Source organism: Aphelocoma coerulescens, chromosome 4A (assembly GCF_041296385.1).
Source record: "Aphelocoma coerulescens isolate FSJ_1873_10779 chromosome 4A, UR_Acoe_1.0, whole genome shotgun sequence".
In the NCBI taxonomy this organism is placed as follows: domain Eukaryota; kingdom Metazoa; phylum Chordata; class Aves; order Passeriformes; family Corvidae; genus Aphelocoma; species Aphelocoma coerulescens.
The window spans coordinates 14,772,053-14,793,753 of record NC_091018.1 but is presented as its reverse complement, the minus strand read 5'-3'; the positions used below and the strand labels follow the sequence as shown (position 1 = coordinate 14,793,753).

Sequence of the window (21,701 nt, the reverse complement as noted above, 5' to 3'; positions counted from 1 at the left end):
ATACTACAATTCCTCATAGGTTTTCTGAATACTAGAGAAGAGTTATGTTAGATCAATAATGACTGTAATAAAAAAAACCAACAAAGTAAAAATTAATAAACTGAATTTTAATTTAATTTATTAAGAAAAAAAGGAGTTTCAAAGATTAAATGAATACACTGCTACTTGCCTGTAGTTGCTGAATCACATCCTGCTCCATCCAGAAGTAACTACATGTTGGCATCTAAATTGCTGTTGAGTCACCTCTGCAATATGAACTGGTGATTTACATTCATACACCAGAAGTGTCTCTGTTTAATAGAAAAAAAAAAAAAAAAAAAAAAAAAAAAAAAAAAAAAAACAAACGAAAAAACCCTACACAGCAACAACAACAAAAAAACCCCACCAAACTGATTTTTGCAAGGGAATGTCCCAGAGGAAAAATCTCTGGATGGGGTTAAGATTTCTGTTGACAACAGCCGGGCAAAACCTTGTGAGGAATATGCCCCATGCAGCTGCTGGGAGAAGGTGCAGAGGTGCAAATACCGAGCTGCAGTGTTGGCCAGGAACACATCCAGGAGGCTGCTGCTGGAGGCGCAGGAGCTACAGCTCCCTCCTTTTTTCTAAATGCGTGGTCCCAAAACCTGAAGCAGAGCCTGGGGAGCAGACTCCTACAACTCCTGGCAGAGCAACGTGCCAGCACTGTGCCCAGAACACCGTGACCGTGTTTTCTGTGTGTGTGCCCTCCCCTCGCAGAGAATCAGCCCTTTGTCTGAACAACTCCTTTCTCCTTTTCTTTTCTTTCTGAAGTTTTCAGTTGGCGACTGGGAAGCGGGGAGGGGGAAGGGGGGGGGGGGGGGGCAGCCTGCAAAGATGAAGCAGCTCATGAAAAGAAAGCTGCTGAATAGGCAGATTGTTTTATCTGGATGGGTTTTGTGTTCCTGACTCTGTGTTGCAAGGGAAGGTACAGTACAAACAGTGTTCTGGCTCACATGCTCCTGCTCCAGCCAGGAGATCGCTCTTTCTCCTGCTGCTGCTGCTGCTGCTGCTCAAAAGCCCTGAGCATGTGTTATCTTTTCCCCCCTCCCCCTGAAGATATCTGTTCGCTGCTGATGGCATTTCTGTTTAGCAAGGGCCGTGTTTACACTGCAAGAAATGTGAACATGTCCCAAGGATTCTGCAGCTTTGTGCGCCCCCGCAAAGTGGTATTTCCTATGGCCGCTGACTCCAAAAGGGTCCTGTGTTCCCAGCCTCGTTTGCTTAACAGTCTGGAAGGAAACCTGGAAAGCTGAGGATAAAACATCTAAGCGAGCTTTAGGAGGAAATGTGGAAGCCCAGGCTTGGAGTGGGGATCCCAAATTACCCTGCATTGGCTGAATCTTCTCCTGCTTCTCTCTTCTTCCATGAGAAAAACTTTAGGAATAGCTGAGGCTCTGGTCACCTGGTGGTTGCTTTGGTTGCCCATGTAATCCCAGGCTCCAACATGAGATGTGTTGATAGTCTTTGAAATGGAGAGGCGATGGCCTCCGTTTTATTAAAGGTCATCAGGCATCTGGTACAAGCTGAAGGGATTTTGTGCAGGCAAAAGAGCAAAAAGAGTGTATAAATTTTTAAAGGAAGAAGAGGAAAAAAAAAGGCAGTAAATTTAGTGCTTCAGGTTCAACATGGCAGGGAGGGACAGGAGGTGGGATGTGTGGGTCCAGGCAAAATAATCCTGATTAAATAAATCCTGTTGATTCAGGGCCCTTGAAAAGAGAATTCCTCATCTGATGCAACTGGTTTGTTTTTTTCACATCCTGAACTGTGTCAGTGAGACACTGAAACCTTCATCGGGGGGGGGGGGGGGAAGGAATGGGGCTTCTGGCCTCTTCTGTGCTGAAATTGTAATTTAAGAATAAGGGGGTTTTAGGGCTGCTAGAAGTTTTCTGGTGTTTCATCTGAGAATAAAGTGCTAATGCATCCCCCTGCTGAAAGGTAGGAAGCCAGTGAGCAGGACTCTCCTCAAACACAATGGCTCTATCTTGCTCTGTTATGCCACAAAGGAGTGGCTTGCTTAATCTCCGAAATTAATAGAGCAGAGAGGAAACGGCTCTTAAAGAGATGTGTGTCTGCTTCCTTCCTGTGCGGAGCGCGGGGAGCCCAGGGCACCGAGGCAATGTCATTTCACATAACTAGAGGGCTCTTCTTATAAAGGACAATTACAGTAAGTGTAGCGAGGCTGGAATTTTTGACTTTTCAGGGTTTTTTTCCCTGCTACGGTGGCGGGGATTTTTGTTTAAAACCTGGTATTTTATTTTGGTGGAAGATGATGCTGTGAGAGTTTATCCCACATTTGCTTTCTCAAGAGATTGATTTTTTTGGGGGAGGGGGGAGGGTGTCTGCCTCTTGTTTAGTGACATCAGAGAGACCAGCCTGCTGCTCCATTCCCTGCCACGCTTAGTACAACAGTCTAAATGTGTTTTGAGCTCTTGTCCTAGGAGAATGTCAGTTCAACCAGAATTAACGGAGTGTATTCTAGTAGAACAGCTCCTTTTTCACACTGTGTTGGCCCTTTATAGCAGTGTGTTACTCTTGGTGTGAAGCCAAATTGACTGATAAGCAATGCACTAGATTTTCCTGCACATGGTCAAAGCTGTTTGCATCTATACAAACATTTTTAGCTTTAGGAAAAAGGTTTAGTGCTCACAAAACTAAACCCCACCTAGCTCCTGTCACTTCAGAGGGAGGGAGAGAGAAAAATTGGCTTGCCAAGAAGCCTTCAGGATTTTTTAATTGCTTCAGGGAGAAAGATGGGGAGACCAGGAGGAGATGCCGTGGGGACCAGGGCTCCTGGGTACTGTGCTGCCTCCAGCCCATTTGATTTGAGAACAGGGGATGCTGCTCAGCATGTTTCAGGAACTGACTTTAGTTGGGCAGATGAAGCTTTGCTCTGCTTTCATTCCTTAACTTTTTTAATAATTTATGTGTGATGCTACACAGTAGAAATATACCTCCAACTCTGCACTTGAAACCGCTGTCTAGAGCGGCACAACATAATCCAGCCATGTTGTATATCTTGTGCATTTATTGAAAAGAAAGGGTGTGTGGATTGTGTGGGGTTTTGAGTCACAATCAAGGGGAATCTAATAAAATGACTATCTATAAACTGCAGGACAGTTTGTTCCCTCCTAGCAACATGATGTATTTTACATATGAACAATAGTAGGTTGCTTTGCAGAAAATGTGTTTTTGATATTAAGATTATCAGTGCTGCCACCCCTCGTCCCTCATTTATTATTGGACTCACCGCAGCAAAACTGCCAAGTTCTGAGTGCTTTTTCAGCTTTCATTCAGCCGCATGATTTGTAATGACTGTGGTGAGCTGGGGAAAGGAGGAAGTTTAAATTTGGGCAGTTGTGCATCTATCCACAGCTAACGAGGCATCTAATTTCTCTGCAAATCCAATACAGCTTTACCACAGCCCCTGGCTGTAAGTTCAAGTATTTTGTAGTATTTTTCTGCACCTTTGCCATTGTCTGTGTGTTTTAAGCTCCATCTATTTTGGATTTTATTTATCTGAAAGATGAGATAGAGAACTGGTTTGTATCAGTGCTGCTCACCAGTGGTGTGGGAGGCTCAGCAACCTTGGGCTGCCTTGACCCCACATTGCCCACGGCCACTCTAACCAGGTACTGGGAAGGGCCAATATTCAGTGAGGATTGTATTGCTGCAGTGTCCTTTTCCTTTTGATGCCTTTTCAGGAGCACTGAGTAGCTACATCCATCTGTCCCAGCCATCACTTTAATGCCCTGCACAAAATCCCTCTTCCAAGCATGGCTAAATCTCAGCTTCAGAGTCCCTGCAGGCTCCTGGGGGCAGGGACCAGCTTTTCTCCTGGTTTCAGACAGGTACCCAGCCCCAGCCATTGCGACCTTGTCTGTCTTGCAAGGAATTATTGTGTTCCACGCAATACTGCCTGAGAACAGGCAGCAGCACAGCACAAGGTGGGATGGCTACAGTTTAAAATAGAAGATGGCATAATGAAGTTCTTAGGCTAAATGCCAGTGTAAAATTAGCATTTAACCTCCCCCTTAGAATTTGCCTGTTAATTAGGTATCACTGTCTATATTGGCATCATTTTTAGAAGTTGTTACAGCAATATTAACATGACTGAAATGCATTGCATGAAAATATATTACGCATCAAAGTTTTCTCCTGGTGGGGGCTTAGATCATCCAGCCCAGCTGGGAATGGTATTATTTTACTTGTTCTATTATAGACATCTAGACACATACACAGCCCTCAGACTTAAAGGAATGTGTCTGCAAGGTAAAATAATAAGCGTATACCAGACAGTCCACAGGATCAGAAGGCTATTTAAATGAGAAGAAAAAGTGGGGGGCAGAGATGAGAAGGGAAGGAATTCTATGCCTTGTAACAATACCCTATTTCACCTTCCAGCTAGGACTTCTCAGTCTGGATCAGGGCACTGAACTTTTTCTTCTGAACATATCAACCTATAAAGCCAGGTGTTAGCATCCCAGAGCAGGTTGGATAGAGGATTTCTCTTACATCCTTTCTTTGAACTTTTTTGTTTTAATAAATTTTAATGCAGTGCCTTTCATGCATTTTGATATCAAGTTTCACCAACTTGCAAAAAGTTTCACTTCTGTCTGTTTCCCCAAAATAGATGTACAGTTGTGGCACTGAACTGTTGTTGTTGGGCCTCCCTCTGCTCCAGGAGCTTTCTGAAATCCTGGAAAAGTCTGGGGTCTACCGTGTGCAGGGCTGCCTGTTCTTGCAATGCCTCCTATTCCCATATAGTCATTGTCTTTCTTTGGAGGACCCCTATGATAAGGAGTCCCATCCAACTGGCCTGTGATAGCTCTGCCCATTCATTTTCCCCAGCTCTGTTTCTTTTCTCCCTCCCAACCAGCACAGAGCTAGAGGGATGCAGGCTCTGGGGTCCTGTGCCATGCACCACAGGAGTACCAGAAGGCATGCAATTTGCATTTTAATAACTCCCTCATTATGTATTTGTCTGGTCCTGTCAATATTTTGCATTTTTTACATTTTGCTGACTGCAGACATTGTGGGCTATCAAGTCGATAATTAGATTGCCTTATTTTAAACGCCTCAGTTATAAATCAGAGCAGCCCAATTCTGTAGCCCGGTGCTGTGTCTGGAGAGCAGCTGGCCTATATGTGAAAGGCAAAAGATTTGAGGAGAGCATTGCACACAGATTTGCTGTTGTTAAGAATGCCTTCGGGAACATACCTGAAGGGGGGTGGGGGGGGGCGGCAATCCTTTTTCAGAAACAAAAATTACAGAAATTAAATCTTTGTCACAGGATGTAGCATCACCTTGCCTGTCAAGTGAGTGTGGTTCTTCCCACACCAAGTAGGAGTGTTGTAAAGCTCACCTTCATTTTATTCCACCTGCCTAATGAGGTGGGGTGTTTTGTTTCACCTAAAGCCTGAGCTAATGGCAGAAGCATTAAATGCAAATTGCACCTTGAGGACCCCCCTTGAATCACACAGCACAGCTTGTACTGCCATCGATGCTGGGTTTATCTCAATTGTTGTCTAAGGCTTTGGAATTATAAATGTTTGTGTTCAGCATGTGCTTTCTCTTCCGTGTAGTGCAGTTATTTGTATTTCACGTGGGGTTTGAAAGAAGTCAAATATGGAGAGTGCAGAAACAATAAAATCTCTGTGCATGTCTAGATGCACAGGTATGTGGAAAGTGAGGGTAAGTGCTGGTGTTATTGTAAAAGATGTGGAGATCAAAAAGATCAAAAGAGCAAGCTGTGAGTGGATACACAGAGAAATGCCCACTGAAATCAGCAGCAAAGTTTCCAGTTATTTCACCAGCTCAGGTCCAGGTATAAAAGTGAAAACAGATTGTTCTGAGTATAGAATATCCTCAAGACAGATTTCAGAGAGGAAAAGCCCAAGTTCTGCAAAAAACTATTACTGATGAGCACTGAGATACCCAAACAGAAATGTGTTTGATGCATGGGGCAGTAGAGAGCCTGGACCCGATGAGATCTGCAGTTGGCACTGGAATGTGGCAAAATGGGTGCTGGGAGGACATCTGTGCAAAAGAACCCCCAGGAACAGGTGAGCACAGACAAGGGCAAGGTTTGCTTCTTTAAATTTGCATCAGGAACCAAGGGAAAGCTGGCAGATGCATTGGAGAGGGAGGCAAACCACTATTAGAAGCTGCATTATTTCACTTACTGTAAATAGCTTTTTGTTCAGCATGGAAAGACAGCAGCTCTTCCTGGGGTTGTTTGCTGTTTTTGCGTGACTGCTTGATGGTTCAGCTTGTTAATGGACCAGGTTTCTATTAAAAGTGTTTAGTTGCTTGACAGCTGTGTGCTTCAGAAGCCAGGAGCTTACTATGTGCTGGTGAAGGCTGCCACTGTTTTCTTATATGGAGATATGCATGTTTTTAAGGAGTAATAGAAATTCCTCCTGTTTCTTGGATTGCTGTTAAGAGCTAGACACAAATCATTAGAAAATAGTGGAAATGTACTTGAGGTTAATTCTCCTTCCTTCCCATTCAATCAGTGAGCTTCTGCACATTATAGGGAAAAAAAAGTTTGGCCTCTTTCAGAAAACCCAAAACTAATGTGGGTCAGTGAAAGATCCAGACCATGGCAATGTGAGAGCTGTCTAGGAATCCCATAACAGCTCCATTTTGGCATAATGAAATGGGCAGTCCTGAAGAGCCCGTGATTTTCAGAGTTGTTGTGCAAGAGCTGCCCAAGGTGCCCTCCTGTCCTGGCCCCATCCCAAGAGGCACCCCATCACCCTGAGCCCTGGGAGTGGGGGCACTTAGTGACGAGCAGAATCTCATCTTGCGCAACTGCTTGCTGAGCAAACCTGGTGACACAGCTTCTGGCCAGCTCGCCGTTCTTCCCAGGAATCCCATTTTTTTGGCAGAGTTGAGGAGTGGGGCTTTTGCTTTGCTGTGGGCCCAGCTCGCTCACAGGAGCCTCGTGAGCTCCTTCCCTGCAGTGCAGTTCCATGTCCCGCACTAGAAACGCTGTATTGTAAATGAGCAAAGTTTGTTTTCAGGGAGTTGCTCATATTGACACTTCTGACTTACTGTCTGTCTTGTTACAGAGCAGATTTGTCTCACAGAAACCAGGAAACGCCGTGTAAGGGAACACACAGGGCGCAGCTGGAGCAGAAACTTCCGTAAATCAACAGCCTGCCCCAATGTCACCCTGTTTCTCCCCTGTGTTATTTTTGGTGTCTTGTTGTGTACTAAGAAAAAGTATTTCAAATGCAAGAACAAGGAGATTTTTTTTTTTATTGGAGGACTGATAAATTGTGGTGCATTTTTCCTTTAAAGATACACTTGACATTTATCTGTCCCTGTTCGTATAGAATGAATGGGGAAACAAAAGAGGGAAATTGTATTTCAACTTGAGGTGCTCAAGAGGAAAAGAGAGGTAGTTTTATTACGGAAAGACATGCTGTATCTGATTACAATTCCTTTTTCTTTAGGCTGTCATTTACACCTGGATAAAGTAAATATAAAATGCTGCCAGGTTAGAGCAGTGCTATTATACGTCCATTGTCCAAATGATTGTGCAAAGAAACAAGGTGAAGGACTAATTCTGTGTTGGTTTTCTGATTAGATTTTTAAATTAAATCAAAGTGAAGATGACTGTAAAAGGGAGAAACATAACAGCTGAAACCTCCTAACAAATGTGTTTAATCATAGTACACCTTTTTTGTGCATCGGGACCTCTCACATCTGTACAGAGCCCAAATAATATCAGTTCTTTAACAGTTTTTACACCAGTATCAGAAGGAGTAAAAAATAGGTTGAGTTTTTTTAATTTTTGTTGATCTTACCAAATTCATGCAGTTAAAAATCCACAGTATGTTTTAGATTCAAGTACAAATAGGTAAAAAACAGGGTCTCAGCCTTTTTCATTTAAAAAAATGAATGTGTTTGGCAATGTGTTTGGCTTTCTATTTGTTTTTGGCTCTAGATCTGACTCAAATGTTTGTGTAAGAAAGGCTGCACTAAAAAGTGCAAGGTCAGGTCTTGGTATGCTACTCAAACATGTCATGGAGGGAAGGGGAAGAATTGCTGCTATACATAAGGTTGGTGTTTCCTGCCCATTTCCTACATCATGTCTGGTAAATCTAGTGACTGAAGCACAGGAAACCAGGTACAATTTCTCTGCAAGCAAGTTCAATAGGAAGCAAGTTAGTTTTGAAGAACTGAAGCTCTCTTCCTCCAGAGCAGCCACAGGGGTGGGATGAAGTGCACAGGGCCGGGTATGTGCCCTGGTGAGGAACCAGTGGTGCTGCTGAGAACTAGGAGGCACACTGCCGAAAATTTGCTTCAGAAGAGAAGTAGGCCCACTTATAGGAACTTGGGAATGGGAGGCTGGTGAAATGCATATTGATGGTCATGATGCATGCAGGAAATGCTGTTACAGTCCTGGCAGAGCTTTGAATAGGTACGGATGGAGATGAGGGGTTGCAGCTGTGGTAAGCACTTGGAAGTACTCAAGCTAGTCCTTTTGAAGAAGTTTCACTTCCTTCTACAGAGCAGTACCTGACGGCCTCTGTGCCAATGTGAAATAAAATGGTTACCCTCAGCCACTTTGTAGAGGCTCCCCTCTTCAATCTCCATTGTGCTTGCAGTCAGCCAGCGCTTCTCAGCTGGAGTTCAGCTACTTCCACCTGAGGGGCTGTCATTTCTTATAGAGGACAGTCATCTTACCGTGCCTAAGATGTCTTCAGGGGGGCTTTCTCTCAGTACAATTCCACTTGAGATTGCTGAGACTGCCTGGGCACAGCACATGCAATGTCCTGCTGAGGTCCCAGCATGGCCCAGCCAGGTGGGTTGCATTTACACAGTGCCCACCCATGCTAATTAGTCCCAGAGCTAGCTCAGTGAGGCCTGGGCTTTGGGATCTCTGAGCCCCAGGGAAGGAATATGGTCTGAAGTGATGAAGTGATCTCAAGCAGCTTTGTTGAAATTAAGTGGACATCCCCTCTCTGGGCTAGGGTTAAACTGGTGCCCCTTCTATTCCTTGAATGCCCTGAAACTTGTAGGTGGACACAACATGGTGCTTAGTGACAGATGAGAACACTTCCAGGAAATCCAAACTTTTGTTCCCAGTTTGCAAGGTCCTTGCAGCTCCCCAGGAATACTCCATAGTGCCATCCAGACGTGACAGTTGTTTCCTGATGGTTGCAGCAGTTATATCCCCACTAACCCATGTAACGGTAGCTGAAAGAGGAAGTTCTTCCCATTATTTCAGAAAAAAAATGAAGAGCTACCTGCCCTCCAGCTGTGTGCTTTAGGAGAATTCGTAGGTTGTTCCTTCAGGTTTGCAAGGTTTGGTGTGAATGGTTGTGTGTGCTGGCCTGGGCAGCAGCTCTCCGTTTGCTGCCATCCGGCCAAGCCAGCTCCTGTCCTCGACGTGGACAGGGCGTCCCTGCACCTGCGACTGCTGGTGGCTCAAGCCCTTTGGAGGAAAGGCAGAATTGTCAATAAGTCACAGGATTCAGTGGCAACTGCAATAAATTTATGTAGAAAAAGAGTTTTGTCTTCACTTTCGGACACTGGGAGAAGAGCGTGTTCTCGAGCTTGAAAACTTTTAGGGGAAGTAGTGTAATTCTTGTGGGTAAACTGAAATGTCATAGCTAAAAAGCAGCAACAGGTTTTTTCATCCTAAACTAGGTACACACAGTTTAAGTGTTCTGACCTTTCAAGAATGTGTTTGTCCAACTCCAGACATCATGTCTGTATTAGAAAATAGAAGGGTAATTAAGTGTTTATATTCAAAAGCATACAGTGAATTTTCCTGTAATATCATTGTTTCTTAGCAAAGGCCAAGTCTTGCAACCCACATTTCTCAGTTAAGGATCCCTTACTAGGATAAGGACTATAACCCAGGATGTCAGCCTTGCTCTACTGGTGGAGGGAAAGCCTCTGCTCATTTGAAAATATAAGTCCTTTAAGAGGGGGCTAAAAAAAAAAATCAAAGTACCTGCAGGGTTTTTTGGTTTTCTCCTTAACCTGATGCTCATGTTGGGTAATTTGAACACTTCAGACCAAAAACTGCTATACTCTGAATTGAACTTGTGCTATGCTTAAAAAGAAAGCATAACTCTGACCAGAACAACAACAGAAAAGCATATGTATATTGTAGACATGGTGTATTGCAGCCATAGTGCACGGTACATGTTGCTGCCTGGCCACTGCCTCCTGTGCATTTCAGCCTTGCTCTGGTGCTGCTGCAGTGCCAAGGAGCAGCCTTCTACCCTGGTACTGTTTCCTCAGTTCTCACCTCCCAGACATACAGCCATGCCTGTGGTAGGGTAGAGGAAGCAAATGAGCACAGTTTGTTTGGAATGTCCATTATAATTTAAAGAGTTCTAATAAGAGAGTGTTTGATGGAATGTAGTATTGGGAGAGAAAATAAGTGAAATGAGGAAATGAGGAGCCCATTTGTGAAGCACTCACAAGGTCTAGGGTTTTCTAAGGGTTTTCAGGTTATCTTGTCCCCTTGAAATTAAATTGCAGCCAAGTGTCTAGGCTCATCTGCAAGGCTTAGCTAAGACACTTAATGAAAAAAATAGTTCCTTTACATAACTCCCTTCCTTTCGCCATTAACAGGATATATGGAATTTCATCAGTACTTCCTCTGTAAATCAAGATATTGGAGGCTATTGTCTCCATGTGCAGCTCCAGCTCAGTGTGCAAAGCATTTCATATTAGAAGCTTCAAAGGTCAATCATCTGATTAATACTCCCATTCCCCTGATGAGTCTTTTCTCTCCTTGTGGTAACCCTGTAGTTTTGAAATGCCTTATGCAGATGACTCTAAAAGCATTTCCTATGCACTCAGACTTGACCCAGCTGCTGCAGCTGCATGTTGGTGCTGCACCCATTGCTAAAGTTCCTATAGGGAATGGAGGAGGGAGCTCCAACCATCCAGGAGGCTTCTGTGAGATAGTCCCACTACAGCCAGCACTAAGTTTCCAGCTCTTTTTCCACCACTGCAGTACATCTCCCTAGAGTTTTACAAGGAGACCAGGACCACGTAAAGTATTCCCAAGTGGAGCAGCATGCTTCATCCTGTGTATTCCAAACTACCTCCTCTGTTATGACAGATAACTGCAGTCTGGCTACAAAGTCTGTATCAGGGATTGGTAACCCTCCAGGATGGAACTTGGCACTCAAGAGCTAACACATGTTTTTGTTACATGAGCATGAGTCTAATAAAATGGCTCACTGGTTTAATATGCCCCTTTGTAAAAACAAGGCACAGTTGGATTTAGAAATTGTGATGATTTGGCAAGTTCAATTATTAACTTCTCTTGCAGGGTTAAGCTTTGACCAGAAATTTGCCGTGAAGCCATGGGCACATCCTGCTAGGAAACAGCATGCAGAAATCCTTCGCTGTCCTACTTGATTTATCTGCACAGTGCAAACTCAGAGTGTAGAGCTGTATTTTCCCCCGAGGAAGTCACAGCAAGCTCCATCACCACTCCAGAGTAGAACGTGCTGAGGTTTTATTGTTTTTGTGCTTGAAAATAGTTCTGCTCTGCTCAAGACAATGTATCTTAGGAAACTTTAGCAGGTCCTGAACTGATCTGTTTTATACTCCGCTTTCACCATGTTTTGGGAGAAAAGTTGGAATGTGGTGAAGAGCCTGAGCTATGTGAGCTATGCAGTGTCCTGTGGGATTGTTTGTGAACACAGCAGCTAAAGATAGAAGTGCACCACAGAGATGCTAAAAATACTGTCCAACTCTACGGTGGTTGTTTAGCATTTGGAGAGCTATAGTTGGCCTTACCCAGACAAAGGGAAGATGCAGTTTTGCAATTTGAATATGCAAATGAAATCCTGATCTTGCAAATGTGCAATCATATGCTCAAATCTAAAAAGACCACTTGTATTCCTGAAGTCAAGCATTGGCACGATTAAGAGTTTAATCAGTCAAATACAGTGTCATCAGAAGTTGGTGTGATTGCATGGCAATGCAGAGACTTTGCTTCAAAAAACAGCCAAAAAAAATCACGTTGTGTGATTGAGATCAGATCTTTACATTCCACATGTTGATACTTGGAATTGTGTTGTCTTATAAATCATCTCTTATTAACGCAGTAGGTTGCAAACAGTTTCTTCTTTCCATTTATATGCATGATTTAGTAAACAGTATTTTAATATCAGTGGGAACACATGCTATGCTTCATGGCTTTCAACCGTGTGACCTTTCAAGGCAGAACAAAAGCTTAGAAATTAGAGTTTACATAAAACTGAGAAGTGTAGAAAGCTTAAAAGGCTGTGTAATTCAGTTCTGCAGCAAGAACACCATCTTCTCTAACATTGTTTGCATAAGACAGCATTTATGTTGTCAATTTGCAGTGATGAATGTGTGATTAACATTGCTTCTAGGACAGAGGGGAACTGGTATCTCTAGCAAGTTGAGAGTTGCTTTGGTTAAAACCCAAGTAACTTGGGCATTGCATATTCTGGCAGAGAGAATTTCTCAAACTCCTGTGTATTTTTAATCCACTCCTTTAGTTACAAATAATGAAGGAACAAAGAGTGAAATGTCATCCCTGATGAAGTCAGCGTCCCAAAATATTTATAGATTCATAGAACCATTTAGGTTGAAAAAGACCTAAGATCATCGAGTCCAACTGATGATTTATTTCATTGAGGCCAAGATTTCAGCAGCTTTATACAGAATGAGGCCTTCAGGGCTGGAATCTCTGTTTGGTTTGGGGTTTATAGTACCACTGACATGCAGAATCCTTTTAAAGGTCTCTGGGTAAATTTGAGAGCCATGTTCAAAGAGCAGGTATTACAGGAGCAAGAGCTGCATGCTGAGCTGGTCATCTCCCTGCTGCAGTAGGACAGGTGTGTACAAACAGCATTTTTCCAATGAATTGTGTTCATATTCCAACTGATGCACGCTGAGAATAGCAGAGGTGCTGGGTTGGTAAAGATGAAAGTGGTGGGATAACATGAAGTAGTCAGGAACAGATTAAATATTCATTCCTCTGCCTTACAAAAGATTTCTGCTTCTGACTGTTATACAGACTTCTATCTACACCCACTTTCTGTGAGACACACTAGATTGATTATCTTTTTTCTCTAAGTGAGGCTTGGTTTTTTTGGATCTGTATTAATCAATATCCTGTTTATTGTTTCATTTTCTGAAAGACAGAGAACATCAAAGGAGCAGGAAAGGAGCCATTCAGGACGTTTCTTTCCTTTCCCACTTGTTCCATCCTTTTTAAGAGTAGTGCTCCAGTTTCTCATACCACTTAGGAGAAACCTCAAACTGCTCTTTTAAATGTTTCGTGCCCCCCAAGCCTAGAGGAGAGCTCTGGATGCAGTAATAGATCACTTTCCAGTGCAGTCAGCAGAAGGGCACTGGGCTGGCAGACCTAAGGGTGCTGGTGTCAGAGTTTGGGGCAGCCACACACAGGAGGCTGGAGCTGTTATTCTTTGGAGGAGTAAGTGTAAGTACTTCAGCATTTGGAACAAAAATGCCCTTTTTCTCAGACTGAAATTCCATTGTTTCTTACTGTTCTGTGAATTTGAAAGATTTTTGTCCCTAGCTTTGACCTAATTGGAGGCTTTGCCTCAGGCTATTAATTCCCCAAGCATACCTTTTGACAGAACAGCACCTGTAGTTTGGTAAAACCACAGGACTAAAGGTTCTGAGATATTAAAAATGTAATACAATATGTAGCAGAAAAGAAGTGTCAGACTGGGTTTTATCTGGTTATCTAGTAAATTGTAAACCTACCTCATAATTTAGGAACACATACATCCTGTTTCTTCTACTTATGGTCATTGCATAACTGTGCCACTGTTAAAGGCTGAAAAAGAAGAGAGAAAAGTATCTTACGAATCCTGGGAGACCCAAGTAGCAGAAACATCACTTTTTGCTCAGTGGAGAGGATCTGCAATTCTCTAGCCTAGATATTGCTGTGAGAAATTAATGTAGTCTACAAAATTACTGCAAAGTGTTCCATAGGACTTTGAAATTAATGGACTATAAAAAAAGATATAAAACAATACTGCTGGTATTAAAACTGAGGTAAGATGAGGTAATACTGATGGAAAGGCATTGAGTCTAAGATTGATCTTGATTTACAGCCAGATATGAAAGAAGTGCTCTTGTGCTACAGCTTAAAACCAAGAGGCAAAGAACTTGTTCTGTCTTCAGCTGTCTAGTTAATAACACTTGTCATTAAATGGAACGTGGAAGTTACAGCCAAACAATATGCGTGACGTGATTGCTGTAAGTCTTCAGATGACTAATTACAAGGCATCTGTACAGAGATCTCCTGCTAGCAGCACAACACAGGAGCAGGCAGTAGTCCTGTTCTTCCAGATCCATTTGTCAATGGCAATTTTTCTCCTGGAAAAATTTCCATTTTAACAGTGCCATTAATACGGAAAGCAGATGAATTGCTAAGGAAAGACAAGATGGGAAGGCTCTGAACATTTGTTTTGATAGGGCAGATCTCTGTTGGTGCCTACCAAATGAGTCTGGTAATGCTGCCTGACCTGAAAAGTATCAAAGCTGCTGATTTTTTTTCTTTTTACATTTTTTAATAGCAAATGCTATGTGGCCTCTTGCATGCATCTTGCTTGTGTAGGATGGCAAAATAGGTACATTCTTGGCTATGTCTTTTTTTCTCCTTGGAACTCATCCTACATTGTCGCTGTTGTCTGCAGGGACAGCGAGAAAAACGACACAGAAGTCCAAGTCCAGGATAAATGGGATTATTTCATTAATTACAGACTCATTTATGTATCTTTGTTCGCAAGAGTGGTATAACATTATTGGGTGCTTGACCATACACCTCCCAGAGTGATTGGCTGAATGCTACGACACCCATTTAAAAATATTTTCTTCATTGTGGAAAACAAGACTGTGCATAACAAGTTTGCACCTGGGAGATAAAGTCTTGGTTTACAAAACCCTCTACACTGTTTTCAGCTAGCTTGCATGAGAAAGGAGACTTTCACAAGCAGCTGTAAAAATTATGAAAATTTCTCTGCCAGCTTTTTTAGCATCTACACTACATTGATACCTTTATTCAGACATTAGTGATTTTGCACAAAGGTAATTAGAAAAATCTCCTTTACAAACTTGCTGCTCTGTAGGCTGTAAGTTGTTCCATTTGAAAGCAGGATATAGATCACACATATGTCTATCATTATAAGAATAATTGCATTCACACAAATCGGTGGATGGGAAAATCATATTTGTAGTATTTTCTTCCCTTTAACTTTTTGTTAAAATTTAGAAAAAAAGAAAGCTAATACCTTAGGCTCATGGTAGTCAAGGTTGAATTTCCTGTTAGTTTCTGTGGCTTACTGTAAGATCACATTATTCTGGTTTTGTCTAGTCATGATGTTTGATGTTTGGGATTTTTGTGCTTACAAGCTAAAGGGCGCAGTTCTGTGTTTGCAGCCAGGATTGCTTCCCTTGCTGCACAGGGACTTTAGGGAGAAGGCCATGCAAAAGTGCCAGGTCTGCAGTCACCTTTCAGAAGTTCACATATTCACACATATTCAAGTCAAACAAGAGACCAGTTGTACTGCAGCAGTGTCAGAGGGAACAGGGATTGATCACAGCTCTGGAGCCACCGTGCAAGGAAGCCAAACCTCCTGCTGTGGTCTCTGGTGATGCACACTCAGGGGGTGTGTGGGCACAGCTCCTGGGTCCTGCAGCTTTCACAGGAGTGTGAAACTTATTAAGGGAAAGCACACACCTTGTGCTCTTCTTTCTCTTTTAACACAGCTTGAGGTCCCTGACTTACAGAGGGAATAACTGGGGAAGATCTCGATGAGTGGTGACAATAATGGGGTAAAGTCAAGTGGTACTTGTGTACTGATGGGAGATCAAACTCCAAATGTAGCAGCAGTGTTTAGGAGGTGATTTAAGTGTGCACACCTAAGTAGCAACTTCCAGTACCTGTTGTTACTATATTTGTTTTAGGCAGATTTCATATTTCCACTGTAAATCATGAAGTGGGAGAAGCTGTAGTGTCAGATAAAAACAATCCACAAAGTGCACACAAGCTTGCTAATAACCAGTGTCCTTTCATGGTTAGAGTGACTGCTTACATCCCCGGTTCCTGTTCCTACATCCTCCCTTCCAGTTGCCTATTTCTAGGAGCATGATGAATAAAAGGAAATCCACCCTGTGAATTTTCCCTATTCATAATCCTTTCTCTACCACCACACCTCATTAGAAACGGATCTGCCACCTTTGCAGCCTACAAGTACCCAACAGACCCCAAAGTGGACTTTACTCTGGTACTCCTTACCTGAAGAATTGGGGAATTGCAATTTTTAAGCACACTGGTGCATGCCTCTGGTAGCTTGGAACTGCATTGTGATCTCTTTCCTGACACTGTAAAAGGACAACTTAATGTCCATCCATGCTCAAAGTGCTTGAAATCAGAAGGGTCAAACAGCCTAAAGTAGTAGGAAGAATGTGATTTTAGCTTACATTTAATCTTAGTATGGAGAAAGTGAATGGTAGTTTTAATTGCTCGAGCCTCCTTGAGTTCTCCTTGTAGCCTGAGATAAGACTTTGATGACATGTAATTTATGTTTCTCATAGTCAGGTACTGCTTTGGCTGCTTACTGGTCAGCAGGAGGCATTTTTTCTTGGATTCAGGGATATAATATGAGTGTCTGTTACCAAACTGCAGCCAGCATGCACAAACAGAAACCTACAGATGTGCTAAATGCACTTACTGCAGTGCCAGGTCCCACTGTAGTGGAGTGGGATTGTTGCCCAGGAGCATTTGGGGTTTGCTATTCATGTGCAAGCCAGCCTACTACCCAACACAGAGGGTCTGCAAGTAACTGCTGCCATTTAAAAGCTAATGTTGTATATCAGATTCACTTTCCAACCTTTAAACACGCAGGCACATTCTCACTTATTTTTCACAAACTGTCCTTAAATATTAGCAGGACACTAAAATCTCTTTAGAGTGTGGATAAATGAGCAATGGAGAGCACAAAACTTTGCAAACTGTGAATTTAAGGCACAGGAGAAAAAAAATTATGACGTTTTCTTGTTTTATATGGAAAATTGCCAGTTCCATTTTCTCATTGCATGACTGTTTTTGTCAGAACAGATAGAAACATTTTGGGCTGATGTGCAGATAGGTCTCGCTGAAGCTTGTTGAAGCCACAGAGGCTGAAGTCTTGATCGCTGAATGCTGCAAACAGTTTGCCTCTGGCAAATACATACTTCCAGTTTTGGCAGTGTCTAGTGTTTGAAAGAGACAAAGAGTGATAGATTCTCTGGTCAGTTCAGTTGAGCAAACCTTACACTCAGGTTTTATACTTTGCAGAGGGAACAGTTTGCAATATGCCTTGAGAAAATACTGGGGGAAAAAATACTTCTACTTATCTCAGGCTTCTGCCTTGCTCAGTCCTTCCATCAAAAATTAAACGTGCTCTATCTGTCAAAATAATTCAGATATGCCAGATCTTAGCAGCTTGTTAGTGACCTGGATTCCCCAGGTGTCTTGCTCTGAAAGGCTTTGTGCAAAGCTGCCACCACATTAGCAAATCCCAGGATCTGTAGTGAGACTGATGTTTTCCCCACATGCCCCACCTCCTTTTACAATACTTTCTTTTCCTCAATCAAACAAACAGAAAAGTCAACACCTGGGATTTCCCAAGAGTTACAAAGATCTTGAGACTCCTAGTGAAAGAAGGTTATCTGACTCCCATTCTGGATATCCCAGTTATGGATCCATAAACTTCAATTTATTAAAGCAGGAGAGTCTCCGGCTGTGCTGCTGGACACAGGGGCAGCTGCTGAGGGAGGATGTTCATGGCAGTGTCCCACTGGCCTCAGTGCTCACTTGAAGAGGCTGTGTAGGTGTGGGAATCACTGCTGTAGGTTGGATCTGTCCATGGCAGTGAGTGGAGTGGGATGGTGCAGATCAATAATCAGCACCCTGCGGTTGTCGTAAATCAAGGCTTGACTCACTAACAGGCTGCAGGCACAGGAAGAGGCACTGAAATACCTTGCCTAATGTTTTTCCTCCCTCATTTCTGCAGTATGTTGGCCTAAATAGGAATCTCTGGTTAGAGGTGGCTTGTTTCTGGTGGAGGGGTCATTGTGAGGCTGGAGAAACAAGGCTCTTGGAATTGCTCCTTCCCAGGTTCCCACTTGCAGGTAAAGGAAGGCACAAGTTCCAGGTGGAGAATTAACAGGGGCTGGCAGGAGGGCCATGGGGCAGCCTGGCTCATGGGGAGAGCTGGAGTGGCAGCTGAGGACAGCTGATGTGTTACAAGAGAAGAAAGGCTGAGCGCTGGCAAAGCAGGGAGCCAGTCCAGAGGTGCCCATGTGTGGCTAGTTATTAAAATCCAATGGAACCATCACAAGATGTATTTATTAACAATTTGATCACTCTGCTTCAGTTTTTGCAACTTCCTGCCTTCCTTTCTCCCTTCATTGAGTAATAAGTTCCTCAAGGCCAGCACCACCTCCTAAGTTTGGAAGGTGCCTGACGCCCAAGGTCACCCTCACGGCAGCCCCAGCAAGCCTAGCCAAGGACTGCCTTCTTCTGCCGAGGCTGCCTTTCCCTCCTTGCACAAGAGAAGTCTGTGGAGCACTCTGCCCACATGGAGGGAATCAGTTTGGTGCAGGGAAGGAGCGTGTGACAAATTAGCTGTTTGTAACCACAGCTGTGCAGCTTCCGTGGACAGAGCAGCATAAACAGTTATTATTTATTCTGCTTGTGTTGCCATGTCGAGCCAGCAGCGCTGCTCCTGCGTGACTCAGGTCTTTCCCAGAAAGACAGACAGCCTGCTGGTTTGGAGAGGACAGTAGTGCTGGGATCACTGCTGAAAGCAAACCTGAGATAATGGAGAACTCAGAATTGGATATTCCCTGAATTGGAGAGCCTGCCTTTGTTTCCCAGGTATTCCCAAACAGAAGTTAGCCTGTGCATGCCAGTGCATTTTAATGCATTTTGACAAGGTCGCAAGAGCCCCTTTGTTGCTTGCCTGCTTCGTCCTTGCTTGGACATCGGAATGAAGCTTTCCCATACTGAGCCATAGGCAGCCTCCAGCCATCTTAGGAGTGTGTGTGTGTGTGTGTGTGTGTGTGTGTGTGTGATGCATTTCTAAAATATTTCCATTCACTTCTCAGATATTCAATTTGAAACAGAGCTGCTCAATATACTAATCAGCAGAGAAAGAGGAAGAATATACTTCAGTGTTCTTCTCTTTTCTCTTGAATTTGTCCAATTGTGTAAATGAAGAAGAGGAGAAAGAGCTGGAATAAATCTGGTCCTTCCTGGGAAGTGGACAATAAAAATAAGTTTTGGTGAGGAAGACTCTAGAAAAGGATAGATAGGCTTCAAAGAGATAGTCTTGGACGTCTGGGAGTACCAGATGGATGTTCTGCAACAAAGAGCTTCTTGAATTAGTGAGGTCAGGAGCTCCTGGTCCTAAAAGTTGTAGTGCTTTGGTGATGGCTCTCCTGCCACCACTGTGGTTGGCATGTCTGAGCCAGGCAGGGACTCAGTAATATGAAACTGTGTTACTGTCCCCTGCAGTGGTCAGGGCTGCCACAGCAGCACGTGCATGGAGAGCAGTCACTGGGAGCTGGGGAGGAAACTGCTGGCTCCTCACAGCCAGCACCAGTCCAGAGCATGCTGTGTGGGAGTCACAACCACTGAGGTGTCAGTGGGGAACACTGAAAACAACCTCCCAGCCAGCCCAGCCAGAGCAAAGAGGGATTTCTGTTTATAATGGAAACTTCATACTTAAGTGCCTGGTGACTATAGTCTATTTTTTACATTGGTGATGTGCTTGAAGCAGAAGGATGATGGCACCCAAGTGCCCCTTTTAACCAAAATTATTCTATGATTTGTTTAGTTGCTTTAAGGAGAGTATCTTTCTCTCTCAAGTTTGGGGCTGTAGTCAAATCTATCTTAAGCAAAAGCAATGTTACTAAATTCTGTGGAGTTATACCTGCCTGCACTGGGAGAAATTGGTCTTCTGGATTTTATGGTTCTTGTGCAAATACTCACCTGGGAAACAGGAATCTTGCTTTTCAAGAGAACATGACACCCAGCTAATTTCACTGCCTCTCTTACAGCCAATCTTCTTGGGAGGGCTAAGCAACAGCATCCTATTTAAAAGTTCTATCCCAGTTTTGGAATACCCATGCCATCGGAAAGCTATGTCCTTATTTTATCTGTTTATATCTAGTAACAGTCTAGGAGAAATGAAGTTTTGTTTTCCCATCACATTTATTCCCCAGTGCAACAGTTAAAAAACTATTTTTCAGAGTGTTCAGAAAGCCCACATTTTTCCCCAGTAACTCAGAGCATAGGAATGTCCTATGGCAAAGGAAGAGCTGGCAAGGACATGCATGCCAGCATGTCAGCTGGCCAAGGGTGGGAGATCCCCTGCCACTTCCTGCCTGAAAGTTCCCAGGGTGCAACTTGGGAGCACACTGTGTTTGTTTTGGATGGGTGAAGCCCCTGTAAATATTCTCTATACATGGCTGAGATTTAAATATATGTAGTTATGCCCTACCAACATGTTTCAGCCTACGCAGGGCAACATCTGTTGAAACATGCAACTCTGGCTTAGTTTTAGCAGAGAAAATGAAGAAAAACAATTTCATCCGTCATTAGACTAACACTTGGGAGAAGATTTCGGCCTGCTTCCATTTCCTAAAGCAAAGCAATTTTAGCCTCATCAGCAAATGTCTGATGGTGCAGCAGTGTCTGGTTGTGACTCTGGGACAGTCTCTCTCAGAGCAGCAATCCCAGCCCAGCACGGACACTACTGCCCAAAGAGGCTCTCAGGTAACCGGACAAAGTGCACTGGAAGCAGCTCTCCTCGGTTCTCCCCACCCGTGGTTTTGAGCACAGCCCATGTTAAAGCAGTGTGACATTGTCCCTCTGCCCACCAATTTAGAAATAAGTGATGAGAGGGCACTGGTGTGAGACCAGCTGAGTGAGCCACCAGGCAGCCCTGCCATGTTCCCAGGTCAGAGCCATACACGTTGGTGGGCAATTGCCTGAAGGTAGGCTGAATTTAGGGGTGGACCTCAGCTGTTTGCACAGTGACCTTCATGTGCACAGTGCAGAAGGAGCCACACATGGTGTGCCCACCCTGTGCCCTGCAGCCTCCACGCTCCCTGTGGTGACAGTCCTGTGACACTGTCATCTGAGAGCACTGAATGCTGCAGTTGTGCAGTGACTGAGGCATAACTGTGCTGTGTTTAAAAATTAGTGTAAAATTTAGAAGTTGGTCATATGCAGCATAGCCCTAGAGTGGATCTGGTTATGCTGGGGTTGGCAGGAGGAATTTTCTGGTGATACGAGCTTTTATTAGATGGGATTTTTTTTATAGCACTACATGACAGGAAGCACTTGGAATTGTAGCCCAGAGCTGGGAGAGGTTTTACTGTGAGCTGCTTTAGAAGAACCAGTGTTCTCTCGTTTTCCCATTGCTGATCAGATAGTTTTCTAAATATATATATATACAAGGTCATAATGCTTATTTCTCTTAACTTGAAGCAGCAATGTTAATGTCTGATTAATCCTGTGACATATAGGTCATGCTTGTTAAAACTGAAAGCCACAGATGATTTTATGTGGAAGAGATTGCCATATGCTGAAATAGTATGAGAAGCATTGTTTTCAGTTTCACTTTCTTTATATATAG

The 21,701-nt window shown here is 43.5% G+C and overlaps 1 protein-coding gene across 7 annotated transcripts in view; it reads left to right on the top strand.

Moving 5' to 3' along the window:
• The window catches only part of MAMLD1 (mastermind like domain containing 1), a 253,349-nt gene that overhangs the window by 196,564 nt on the left and 35,084 nt on the right, over positions 1-21,701 (top strand). The gene's annotated exons all lie outside the window — the stretch shown is intronic.